The sequence below is a fragment of the Colias croceus genome, chromosome 20 (genome assembly GCF_905220415.1).
Source record: "Colias croceus chromosome 20, ilColCroc2.1".
Taxonomy (NCBI): domain Eukaryota; kingdom Metazoa; phylum Arthropoda; class Insecta; order Lepidoptera; family Pieridae; genus Colias; species Colias croceus.
The window spans coordinates 4,570,021-4,582,089 of NC_059556.1; positions in this window are offsets into that span (position 1 = coordinate 4,570,021).

The following is a 12,069-nucleotide window of genomic DNA, read 5'->3' on the forward strand; positions in this document are numbered from 1 at the left end:
CGCCTATTCGTTCACTACAAAGCCTATCTTCTTTTAAAAAAAAATTAAAGTTATATCTTCTCGATTTTCAAAAACGCCTACAAGAAAAAATTTAGCATCCCCAATAATGTTCCTATTTGTTTATTTATTATCTAAGTATTTATCCAACAATGTCGTAAAATATATTATTTATTCCCTAAGTATAATTATTTTCAAGTATAATTACATTATAATATTAAAATAGATATATATTTCGATTTTATTTTTAATAACCTTATGCAGTTTTGAGCAAAAAATACATCCACTGTCAGCAAGGCATCCTATAAGGCAACCACTGAAAATCAGTGTTTTGCACTGAGTGGCAGGCCTTTTATGGCATACATATATTTAAGTTAGATTTAAGTTTTTTTTTTTTTTGTTTTTTTTTTATTTTGTATCTTTATGTATCCATAATAAACGTATTTCATTTCATTTCATTTCATTTCATTTCATTTCATTTAATATAAATACTCTTTTTTAGATATAAATAACAAAAACAACTTTTTTATTAAAATTTAGTACCTTGGGAAGATATTATTATCTATGTGTTAATAGAACAATACATAAAGGAAATTATGTTACGATTTTATACAATGAAAATATGTAAAAACATATTAGCAGGTGTAATTATTAAATTGATCCCGAACCCAAAACTGCAGTTAATTTTTTTTGTCATTTAGTGTTTAATTCATGTCAATTGGTTCATTAATAAAAAAAAAATATGATCATTTAAATAATCACGGCGAACATTTGCTAAGGCATTCATGTACAAGGTGTAATCGTTCAGTGTGCACAGGCGATTTTTTTTTGTAAGTATTACAGATAACAAAAAACTTTAAACTGATATCGAAAGTAATTACCTAATAATAATTTTAAATAAATCGAGAAATATCAAAAAAAAATATCTTTAAACCCTCCCATACATTAAGTACATAATATGAAATATGAATATCCCATATACAAGATTTTAGCTTTCTTTTTCTTTTTTTGGTTGTCTGCTTTAATTACTTCGCAAATTTGAAGTGGCATTTTCCACGCTTTTTCCGGACATTTTCACGCATTTTCCGGATATTTTCCGGGCAATTCCTCACGCATTTTCCGGGGATTTTCCAGGCCTTTTCCACGCCTTTTCCGGACCATTTCACGCATTTTCCGGATATTTTCCAGATATTTTCTAGGCATTTCCCAGGCATTTTCCTGACATTTCCCTGGCATTTTCCGGAGATTTTTCAGGCATTTTCCACGCTTTTCCCGAACATTTTCACGCATTTTCCGGATATTTTCCGGGTATTTCCCGGTCATTTTCACACATTTTCCGGGGGATTTTCCAGATATTTTACAGGCATTTTCCGGATATCCCCGGAAAATGCCCCGGATTTCCGGAAAGTACGTAAGTTTTTTAGCTTAGATTAGTAATAAATTCTATTAACAATTCTATGAATTGTTTGTACGTGTTTACTAAATAATTGTATGTAAAGTAGTAACTACTATGCAGTCGCTATTCCACGCGGACGAAGTCGCGGGCACAGCTAGTACATATAATAAATCTGTAGAAGGGTCAATTCTGTACATTGAAAATATTGAAAAAATAAATAGCAGGGGGTGTTACTGGATCGATACCAAACCCAAATATGTGATTAAAAAATTTTTTTTCTGTCTGTCTGTCTGTATGTCTGTCTGTCTGTCTGTCTGTCTGTATGTTCAGGCATCACGTGAAAACTAACGGTTCGATTTAACTTGGTATAATTGTACTTTATTATCCTGGGCATAAAATAGGATACTTTTTATCCCGGATAAATACGTAGAAAAAAATAAATCTTAACTTTTCTTAATTTTTCCGCGTGGACGGAGTCGCGGGCGGAAGCTAGTATACAAAATATAACTAACAAATCGTAATAGCTACAGCATAAGTAAACATAAACTAACAAACATAAACAATAAATAAGCGAAGCTATACTAGAAATATTTATATCACGATACTAGAACAGTAATTAGCACCGACCTCGCTGTAATAAGAAAAATTTAATCAACTGCGCTAATTAAGTGCTTCCCCCATCTCAAGTTTCTGCTAAGGAACTACTTGTGAGGTATAATTTTTAATTTTCTAATTAAAAGGCAAAACATTTTACATTTTCTAGCAGCCGTTAAGTGTTAGTACATACTATCCATTTATACTTAAGTATATACCTATTATATACGGCACTTTACGAATCGAACATTTAGCTCGGAAAAACAACAGTTAATCAAAATTATTCGGCTATGTCTGTACATAATATTAATATATAAATGCTTACATAATATCAAACACAATAAATATTGAACGTTTTGTTTCTTATAAGCGTGTATGGGCACATAATTCTGTATTATTATGTAAGAAGAAGAACAGTCATCACATCAAGAACAGCCTGCTTCCTCAAACTTTATCAATGGCGAACAAAAAGCTTAACACTATAATAACACTCTTTTATTTATAACTGGAATAAACCGGATGAAAATTAATAATAGTCTAAGATGACACTTCTATCTTTTTATCCCTAAACGGAAGTGGAAGTCTGAATATTCTCTAGCATTTCTTTATTTTTTCAGCCAATCATCAATACGCAAATTACTGCTCAGATTAAGTTTTCATATTTTACATTTTAAAATTACAACAACACAGTCTTCTTGTTATAAATAGTTAAATTAACCAGTCGATATCGCCGGTCAATAATTTTAAGGTGGAAATTTAAAAAAAGTTATGAGGCAGTGGACTAAGTGAAAAACAATTTATTCTCCGTAAGGAATTATAAAGTACCTACTTATTTGAATCGATATTTCATAAACTCTACAAATCATGCCTCTCAAATAAAAACTATCTACATCTTTATAATCTTTCACAACTTACGAAAACTAGAGACATTATTACAATGTCAAGATTGAAATTAAGCATTACATTACCTTGAGATGTATCAATCCATAAACACATAATTAAAGCCACTATTAATAATTTAACGGTCATTTTTAAGGCTTTTTTATATCCGTTTATACACAAATATACGGACAGTCACTCTCACAAACTCTTAGTAGGTTATGACCTTACCACACTCACTTCTCGACTTCACCATTTTAAGATATTTGAATTCATACATTTTTGCATGGTAGGGCATTTTCGGCTACCGTATCGTAAATAATAATTACAAACGAATTTGGGTTCCTATTTTCTCGTAGAGACTTTTATATACATTTTGTGGAATTAATTTAAAAAAGCATTGCTGAAACTATTTAACCTTCTTATTTTTAATACCTATACACTTAGTTAATTCAAAATATCTATAACTAAATAGAAGAGACTATCTAGAAAGAATCTATCTATCTATAACTATCTAGAAAAAACTAATGAACGAACCTTGGAACGAACTTATTCGTGTGATCTTAAATCCGTCCCAATAAGTATAAAACAAAGAGTACATAAAGCCTTATTTGCTCTCTTGAGGTAAAACCATAAATTAAAGCGAGGACTCTAATAAAGAAAGCAATCAATCAATGTTATTGCTTGTACAGCACTCGTTCGGATGAGCTGACTCGAGTCATGCTGTTTACGTGACTTCGCTGTCTGATTATAAAACTGCATTTTAAATTAATTTGTTGGTACAAGGTAGGTACATGATACTTAGAAAATACGTTATACAATCTATAATACAGGGTGGCCCGTTTTCAGTGGTCCAAAAATTTTTTTCAGCTTGAGAGCATCATGAGTAATCATTTAAAATAAACTTTAGTTAAGCGAAAACTTATGGTTTAGAAATTATGAATTTTTTTTTTAATAATCCGGAGTTTCAATGTTTTTGACACAAAACTACTCTGTTATGAAAACTACTGGACCGAATTGAATGAAATTTGGTATAGGTATAGCGCAATAACCTACCTATTGCGCTATAGGCTCATCTTGTGTAAATAATTACACTACATTTTTTTATTTTAACTTTTTCTGTAGTTTTTTGAATTTCTCGGCAAAATGTCGATTTTTCGAAAAAATCCTGTGAAAAAAAAATGTACCATCAAGGTTTTGCTGGTACTGCTAAAAACTACCTTAACATAAGGTTATTCTTTACACAAAAAATCATAGTTGTCCTTCGATTGTAACATCTTCAAAAACAATATCATGTGCATTAAAACATGAAAATCGAAAAATTACGAAATTTACCATAATTCAATTTTAATCATTTGGAACGGCCAATTTTTGATTAAAGAACCATTTATTGCCATAAAAGTCGTTACAAATCAGTATTCACATGGCTATAAAAGTTAAAATGAATGAAATAAAATTTTAACCTGCTAGCCAAGATAACTTTACTTTATTCTAATGTAAATTTATTGAGTTTTTTTTTGTTATTTAGTTTTTAGGTTTAAATCTTAATTAAAGGTTTGGAGAATCAATAAAACAACATAAATATTAATTAACATGTTGTTTATTTTTTACAAAAGGTTTTCGAAACATAATCTGCATCTGCGTAAGAAATTTCTTCGCAGCCTATTAAATGGCTGCCGGCTTTCTTTAATGGCTGTTATAGCCATTTGAATTTATGCCTATAAATAACCATAAATTCATTATACATAGGTACATTTGTATACCAATTTATGGTATTATACCATTTAATACCATAGGTTCATACCTATCCGGAGAGGAGGATCGGTCGCGGTGGCACCATCCACTGGCCAGCCTGTTCACCCGACTTGAACCCCGTTGATTTTTTCATTTGGGGATACTTTAAGGAGATTGTGTATGCACGGGAGAGCACATCGGAGCAAAAATTGGAGGAAAATTCAAGTGGCTTATAACAGCCATTAAAGAAAGCCGGCAGCCATTTAATAGGCTGCGAAGAAATTTCTTACGCAGATGCAGATTATGTTTAGCGAAAGGCGGACGGCATTTCGAAAACCTTTTGTAAAAATAAACAATATGTTAAGTAATATTTATGCTGTTTCATTAATTCTCCAAACATTTTATTGCGATTTAAACCTAAAAACTAAATAACAAAAAAAAAAACTCAATAAATTGACATTAGAATAAAGTAAAGTTATCTTTCATTTTAAATTTTATAGCCATGTGAATACTGATTTGTAACGACTTTTATGGCAATAAATGGTTCTTTAATCAAAAATTGGCCGTTCCAAATGATTAAAATTGAATTATGGTAAATTTCGTAATTTTTCGATTTTCATGTTTTAATGCACATGATATTGTTTTTGAAGATGTTACAATCGAAGGACAACTATGATTTTTTGTGTAAAGAATAACCTTATGTTAAGGTAGTTTTTAGCAGTACCAGCAAAACCTTGGTGGTACATTTTTTTTCACAGGATTTTTTCGAAAAATCGACATTTTGCCGAGAAATTCAAAAAACTACAGAAAAAGTTAAAATAAAAAAATGCAGTGTAATTATTTACACAAGATGAGCCTATAGCGCGATAGTTAGGTTATTGCGCTATACCTATACCAAATTTCATTCAATTCGGTCCAGTATTTTTCATAACAGAGTAGTTTTGTGTCAAAAACATTGAAACTCCGGATTATTTAAAAAAAATTCATAATTTCTAAACCATAAGTTTTCGCTTAACTAAAGTTTATTTTAAATGATTACTCATGATGCTCTCAAGCTGAAAAAAATTTTTGGACCACTGAAAACGGGCCACCCTGTATAAAAATGAATCCCAAAATGTGTTGGTAAGCGCATGACTTGAGAACGGCTGAACCGATTTCGTTAATTCTTTTTTTGTTATATTCCTTGAAGTACGAGGATGGTTCTTATGTAGAGAAAACGTAAATATATACCACGGGCGAAGCCGGGGCGGACTGCTAGTAGTCAATATTAATATAGGACTTGTTGATTTAGAAGTAGCTTTTTGATTTAGATAGGTAAATCATTAAAACATTAGAGTTTTTATATATAATACCTAATCCATTTTAGTAAAAAAGATACTTTTGACTATAACATAAACTTTTATTACCTATTTCTTTAAGTTACTATTACAATGTCAATACCATTATAAAGTGAAGAATAAGCTAGCGGAATTACCTACTAACTTAATTGTTTTCTAACGAGGGAAGTAATTATCACAAAAGTTGAACGAAACTGTTTAAACAAACATTTTTAACGAATTACATTTTTTTTATCTTACAGAATAATCGTATGCTTTATTGTATTGAAATGTAACTATATGTATTGATAAACTATAACAGATTTAATATATTGTGTTTCCATTTATGATCTCGATATTTACCAATATACATAAATAAGTAATTCTAAAGGTAAATATATGTAATATATAAGAATAATATAATAATCAACCTATATCAAACGAAGCAAAAAGGTCTAAAACACCAAAGGCTCGGGCTTAAAATAATACTTCAAACAATAGGAAACACTTTTGCGAGCTTATAATTTTATCCAAACTTTCCCCCAAAATATCAAAGCTTGCGTGCCCAAGGCTAGTAAGAACAAACACGAACTGAATCGATTTAAGTCACACGGAAAACAATATCGATTATTATAGTGATGTAAGAGTGTTGATATCAAGAAATAGATAATAATCTAAGTATCACAGTTCACACCATTTTACAATATACAATACAGGTATGTACAATGGGGTAGAGAAGTTTTTAAATTTTATAAGTATCTTATTATTAGGTGAATTAAAATACGAAACTCCGATTCCAAGCAAAAATGCATCTTGGTCAAAGGTTTTCTAGTGGCTGCTAGCCTACTAGCCAAAACTAAATAGCATGTTGAGTACCAGATAAATCTCATATATTTTTGTTTTATCGATTCACCGTACGTGTTATTTCGAAAAAAAAAGAACAGGTATTCTCTGAACTTATGACTTTTATAACTTTAATTCTGCAGTTTTCCTAAACCCTCTACTTGTTATTTAAATATTACCGTCGTCTAAAATTAAATAAACATTATCACGACCATTCCTGACTGTACATTGCGTGTGTTACGCGAAAGCACGTAACAATATACGTAACTAAAAATTGGGTCGCCCGTTACAGTCCGTAATTTTTTGGCGCACTCTCTTTACAAACCATTAGATGTACTGATAATGAAAAATGGTATAAGGAAAATTGGCTTATGTTTCAGCTATAAATCATCCTTTAAACATGCCTCTATTTTCTCGACTCTCGATAGCCTGTAATACTTTTAGGCGTTTTAATAATTACTGTCGAAGAAAATTAACCCTATAGTAGTCGCGTATTTAAAAGTGACGTGTAAGGTCGCGTGGGCTACAAGGATATACCATTTTTAAAACAAGAAAAATTAACAAATACGTTGAAAATCTGTTTTATTTATTTATAAATCTTCATTTCTATATATTTTCTATTTAAAATAATCAACAAAACATACAACCATATATTTTATGGTTAGAAAAAACAACTACGACAAAAATACCATTTCACATTATTTGAGATCAAAAAAAATATATATACATAAAAAACCTAGTTTAATCAGTATTTTGCAAACAAAATAAGCACACAATTTCAAATTGTCAGAACATATAATCTTTTTGCACGTACACCTTTCGTGTGTGTCAATTACGGGCTCTAACGCAGTCAAGGTACCGACCAAAATAATTTATTCGATTTGGTCCTGCTGTTTATGGCCGGGTTTTTTGGTGTGAAAAAACTAAGAAATCTTTTATTTTGAGGGAAAGAAATCTTGGCAATGTTATTTTGTCTGATCTTTTTGGCGCATTCACACATGCCGCCGGCTTATGCCGCCGGGTTTCAGACCGCTTAGCCTTGCCGCTGAACGCAGGCCGATGGTTTTATACAATGGTTCATTTTCTTGATACTTTTTCTATTAATAAAAGTACTGCACTATCATCCCAGTTTAATTCTGTCATTTCGTTATATAAAATTGTGTTATATTATATGAATACGACAACACTACCACTCCGTATCAAAACCCAAGCAACCAAAAGCCGTGCGTGCCGCAAGTAAAAGAGGCAAATGCCGGCGGCATGGCCTTGCATGGGATTTGCATGGCATTTGCATGGCACTTGCACGGCATTTGCACGGCATTTGCACGGCATTTGCATGGCATTTCCACAACATTAGTGCATGCGGTAATTATTCAACTTAGAGTACACGAAGGATTAAATAACTGGAGCTATTAGATTTTTAGAAATTTACAATTTAGTATCACTGGATTACACGTGTAGACCACGCGACTACTGTAGGGTTAATTATCTTCAAAAAATATTTTCAAAGACTTTTGGTATCAGTAAGACCACTATTCAGATTGACTATTTATTGAATATTTTCAAAATTATTCTGCAAAACAGACTAAATGTAAAAATCGTATGAATACCTATTATTTTAAACTTGAAACAATTTACGGAACCAATTTTCCTAAACAAATATCAAAACCCACTTATACAAGCAAATTTGTTTTGAATTGTCTTGCATTATACTAATTAGAAAAATATAAGTGCCTGAGGATAACCATAATAACATTAAAGAAATTACGAAAGCCTGCAATATGAAGAGCAAAGCTTTCCAAAAATATTTAAGGATTTTGCTGTACATTTAGAGCACGCAAAGGACTGTAATAACGTAATAGTCTCATGTGCTGACGCCAAGTTAATGTGCAGGTACTTCTATATAGACAGTTTGCATACTAAATAAGCGAACGCGATCTCTATTTATTAATTTATCTGAATTTTTACAGGATTGGATTTTAGAAAAAGACGGAATCTTTGTTTAGACAAAGATTCCTTTTGACTTCGATTAATTTCACCTTAATATTAATCGAAATATTACCCAGGTTTACTTGTCGAAAAACAGATAGAGATACTTTCACATTTTTAATATAAGTATGGATATAAAAAAGAAAAATTGTATAAAGACTAATTGAGACATCAAAGCACATTTTAAGCTCATAGGCGTGGAAATTTTTGTTGTTGCTTTTTCCATTATTTTAATCGAGCCATAGTTTAAAAATTAGTGCATTATAAATAAAAAAAAATGCATAAAACTTCATCACTTTAGAAGTAAAATTTTAAAAAGTGGAAAGTAAAAGTAGTGTAGTTCGCGTTAACGAAGTTGAAAATGAAAAATATTTAATATATTTATTTATAAACCAAATGTTTTTACACAGATACACTTTGATTGACGTTGCTCGCTTTACACATATTGGCTTAATCTATGTTTATTAAAAAGGATTCCCTATAGTACCCACACTAGGCAAGCCTGTATCGTGGGCACTGAGACGATTTTACCAAAAAAACAAAATTAGATGGATTAGTTATGGACAGAAAGACGAAAATTAGAAATGTTATAATTGAGAAATTATCTCTGTCTATTTTATCACGTAGAACCATTGAATGGATTTGAATAAATTTTCGTTTAGATTATATGCTAGATATACAAGTTAGTTTTAGTGTCCCAAATTAGTCGCCATAGCACAGATTAGAGAATATAGTTACTTCGTAAGTCATAGTACCTAACAATATAATTATTTTACGCACTTTTATGAATACGGTCTTTAAAAATCAAAGGACGAGGAAAAACATTTTTATTTCATGCGATGTTTTAAGTATCATATCTTATTTTACAACACGATGAACACAATGTAATCTGTTCTGATTAGTAAAGAAAAACTGAAAATACCAATCCATTCTTTAATCGACTAGTCAAAAATACTTTCATGTGATTTAATATAATTCAAAATATAATAGAATCTAATATCAATCATTCCTTTTACATTTAACAAAATATTCCTCATAAAGGAATGCAGTAAATCCAGCGAACGCTGCACCCAGCAACAAGTTTCAGCCTGACGACAAAAGCGAGCTGCTAACTATTAGACCAAGAACCACTTCAAACAACTGAAAACTTTGAATGTACATGTGTATGGAAGTTTGATCTGTTTATTATGGATATTTACATTATATTTACGTTATAATCATGAAATTATATCATTGTTACCTGACATAACTAGATAGGTTTAAAATATTATTATGCTTTAGTTTGTAGAGTTTGTAAAATTTTGATGTCATAATCGTTCGTTCGTTGTTAATTTTTGTACCATACATATGTTTATAGATATTGTAACTATATAGATAACATTAAGTACCTAAAACCATTCATTCTATAGCCAAGATTCAGCCATTTTTTTCTTAACGTGTAAATTCGAAAGATCTATACTTACTTAAGTCTATCTATCTATACACTTCTCTACCAGATAATATATAAAACAAAATGCATGGAACTTTTAAATATTTGTGTGTTAACTGTATATACTTGTAGCAGTGTGTGTTAACTCTCTTAAGAAATAAGGCCAGTATGTAACAGTAGCCAGGAAGTATTTAAGCCTTTGAGAACTAGCAACGAGTGAAATTCTTCAGTATTTTTTATCTTTTAAGCCAAAGTAATGTATTTAGTTTCTTTCAAGAGTCTAGTATCTTTATCCGTTAACTTTTATGTAATTTACGTGCAAAAGTTCAATTTGTTGTTTGTTATAGCCTTATAACCTCAAAACAGGTCTTTGAGGTCAATGACATATAAGTCAGTTTCATATGGTAGTCTATACATATAATAAAATCGTAGGAAAGTCAAAACTGTAGGTACATTGAATATTTTTTTAAAAGAATACATAATCCATGATCTATAATCGATATAGAAGCCAAAAACATAGTTTTTAGAATTTTTGTCTGTTTGTCTGTTTGTCGGTTTGTCTGTTTGTCTGTTTGTCTGTATATTTGTCCGAGCTAATCTCGAAAAGTACTGCATAGATTGACTTCAAATTTTGCATGAATATTACTAACAGGTCGGGTGAGGCTTTTATATACATATCATCATGCTATCACCTCCGGGGGAGGAGCTGTGAACCTTTATTTTTCTTACGTATTCCGTGTATTACACAGCGTACAATCTAAAGACTCATGTTTAAATGTTGTTTTTGGGTAAGCCACGCTATTATCTAGCTTTACACTATAAAAACTACGTCATTTACGTTATTTTGGCAGAGAAACAGTTTAATGAATCTTAGTAGTATAAAGACAAATTTGAAACAGCGCCATCTATGAGACTTCATTAAAATCAAATCAATTTACATATTTAACCCTTCTTGCAAATTTATAATTTAAAATTAAATATTATGATGTTGGTGGGGTTTTTTATTTGTACTTATTTATTTAACTTTTTAACCCATGTCTTCCCAGAGTCCACTTCAGGTGCTTATATTTTATGTGAATATACTAAATAAAATTTTACAAGTGTAGATGTTTGTTTTTTGATGTCAAACAAGACACCATTAACAGTTAATATTGGTAATAGAAGATTGTGTTCATTGGTGACATTTTTAAAAATCCTTCTTGCGTTCCCACAAAAGGTAAGTTGTAGCTTTTATATTTATTCTTTATAATTATACGTATATAGTTAGACTCATGTTTTTAATTAGAATTGAAGTTATGACAAAATAAGAAAATGATGAAATTTTATTTTTATGTATAACTTTTACAAGACTATTAAACGCCCAAAGAAGGTCACTTTAGTTCTTGATAAAATTTTATTTGTTAGTAGCTTTTTAATAAAATTAGGTAAAGTTATCTTTTGATTTTTTTTATTTACAGATTCAATGTTCATAAAAATTGACGATTTACGTGAGGATGTAGTAGAAATTAGTATCCTTGCGCGTGGTCAGTTGTTGACTAAAGTTTATGTTCAACGTATGGTACAATCATTGGAAGAATCTTGGGTAATTTTATAGGATATTTTTCGGGAATGAGAGAAGGGGCAGCCAACCACGTATCAGCGTGCGTGCGTGAGAATCTACGTCTACGTTTTAGTACCATAAAAAAATGTTATTTTGAAACGTAAATATTGCACTCACAACTACTTTACAAGTATGATTTTTATTCGTGCTTTAGGTACTGTTATCTGATTGTTTTATTATCGTTATGGCTATCGCGGTACAGATCGTACTGGGATCAGAGTTCATATTATTATTTATCAATTTAATATACGTACCACACCAAGTAAAATATTTACAATCATACCAAAATATA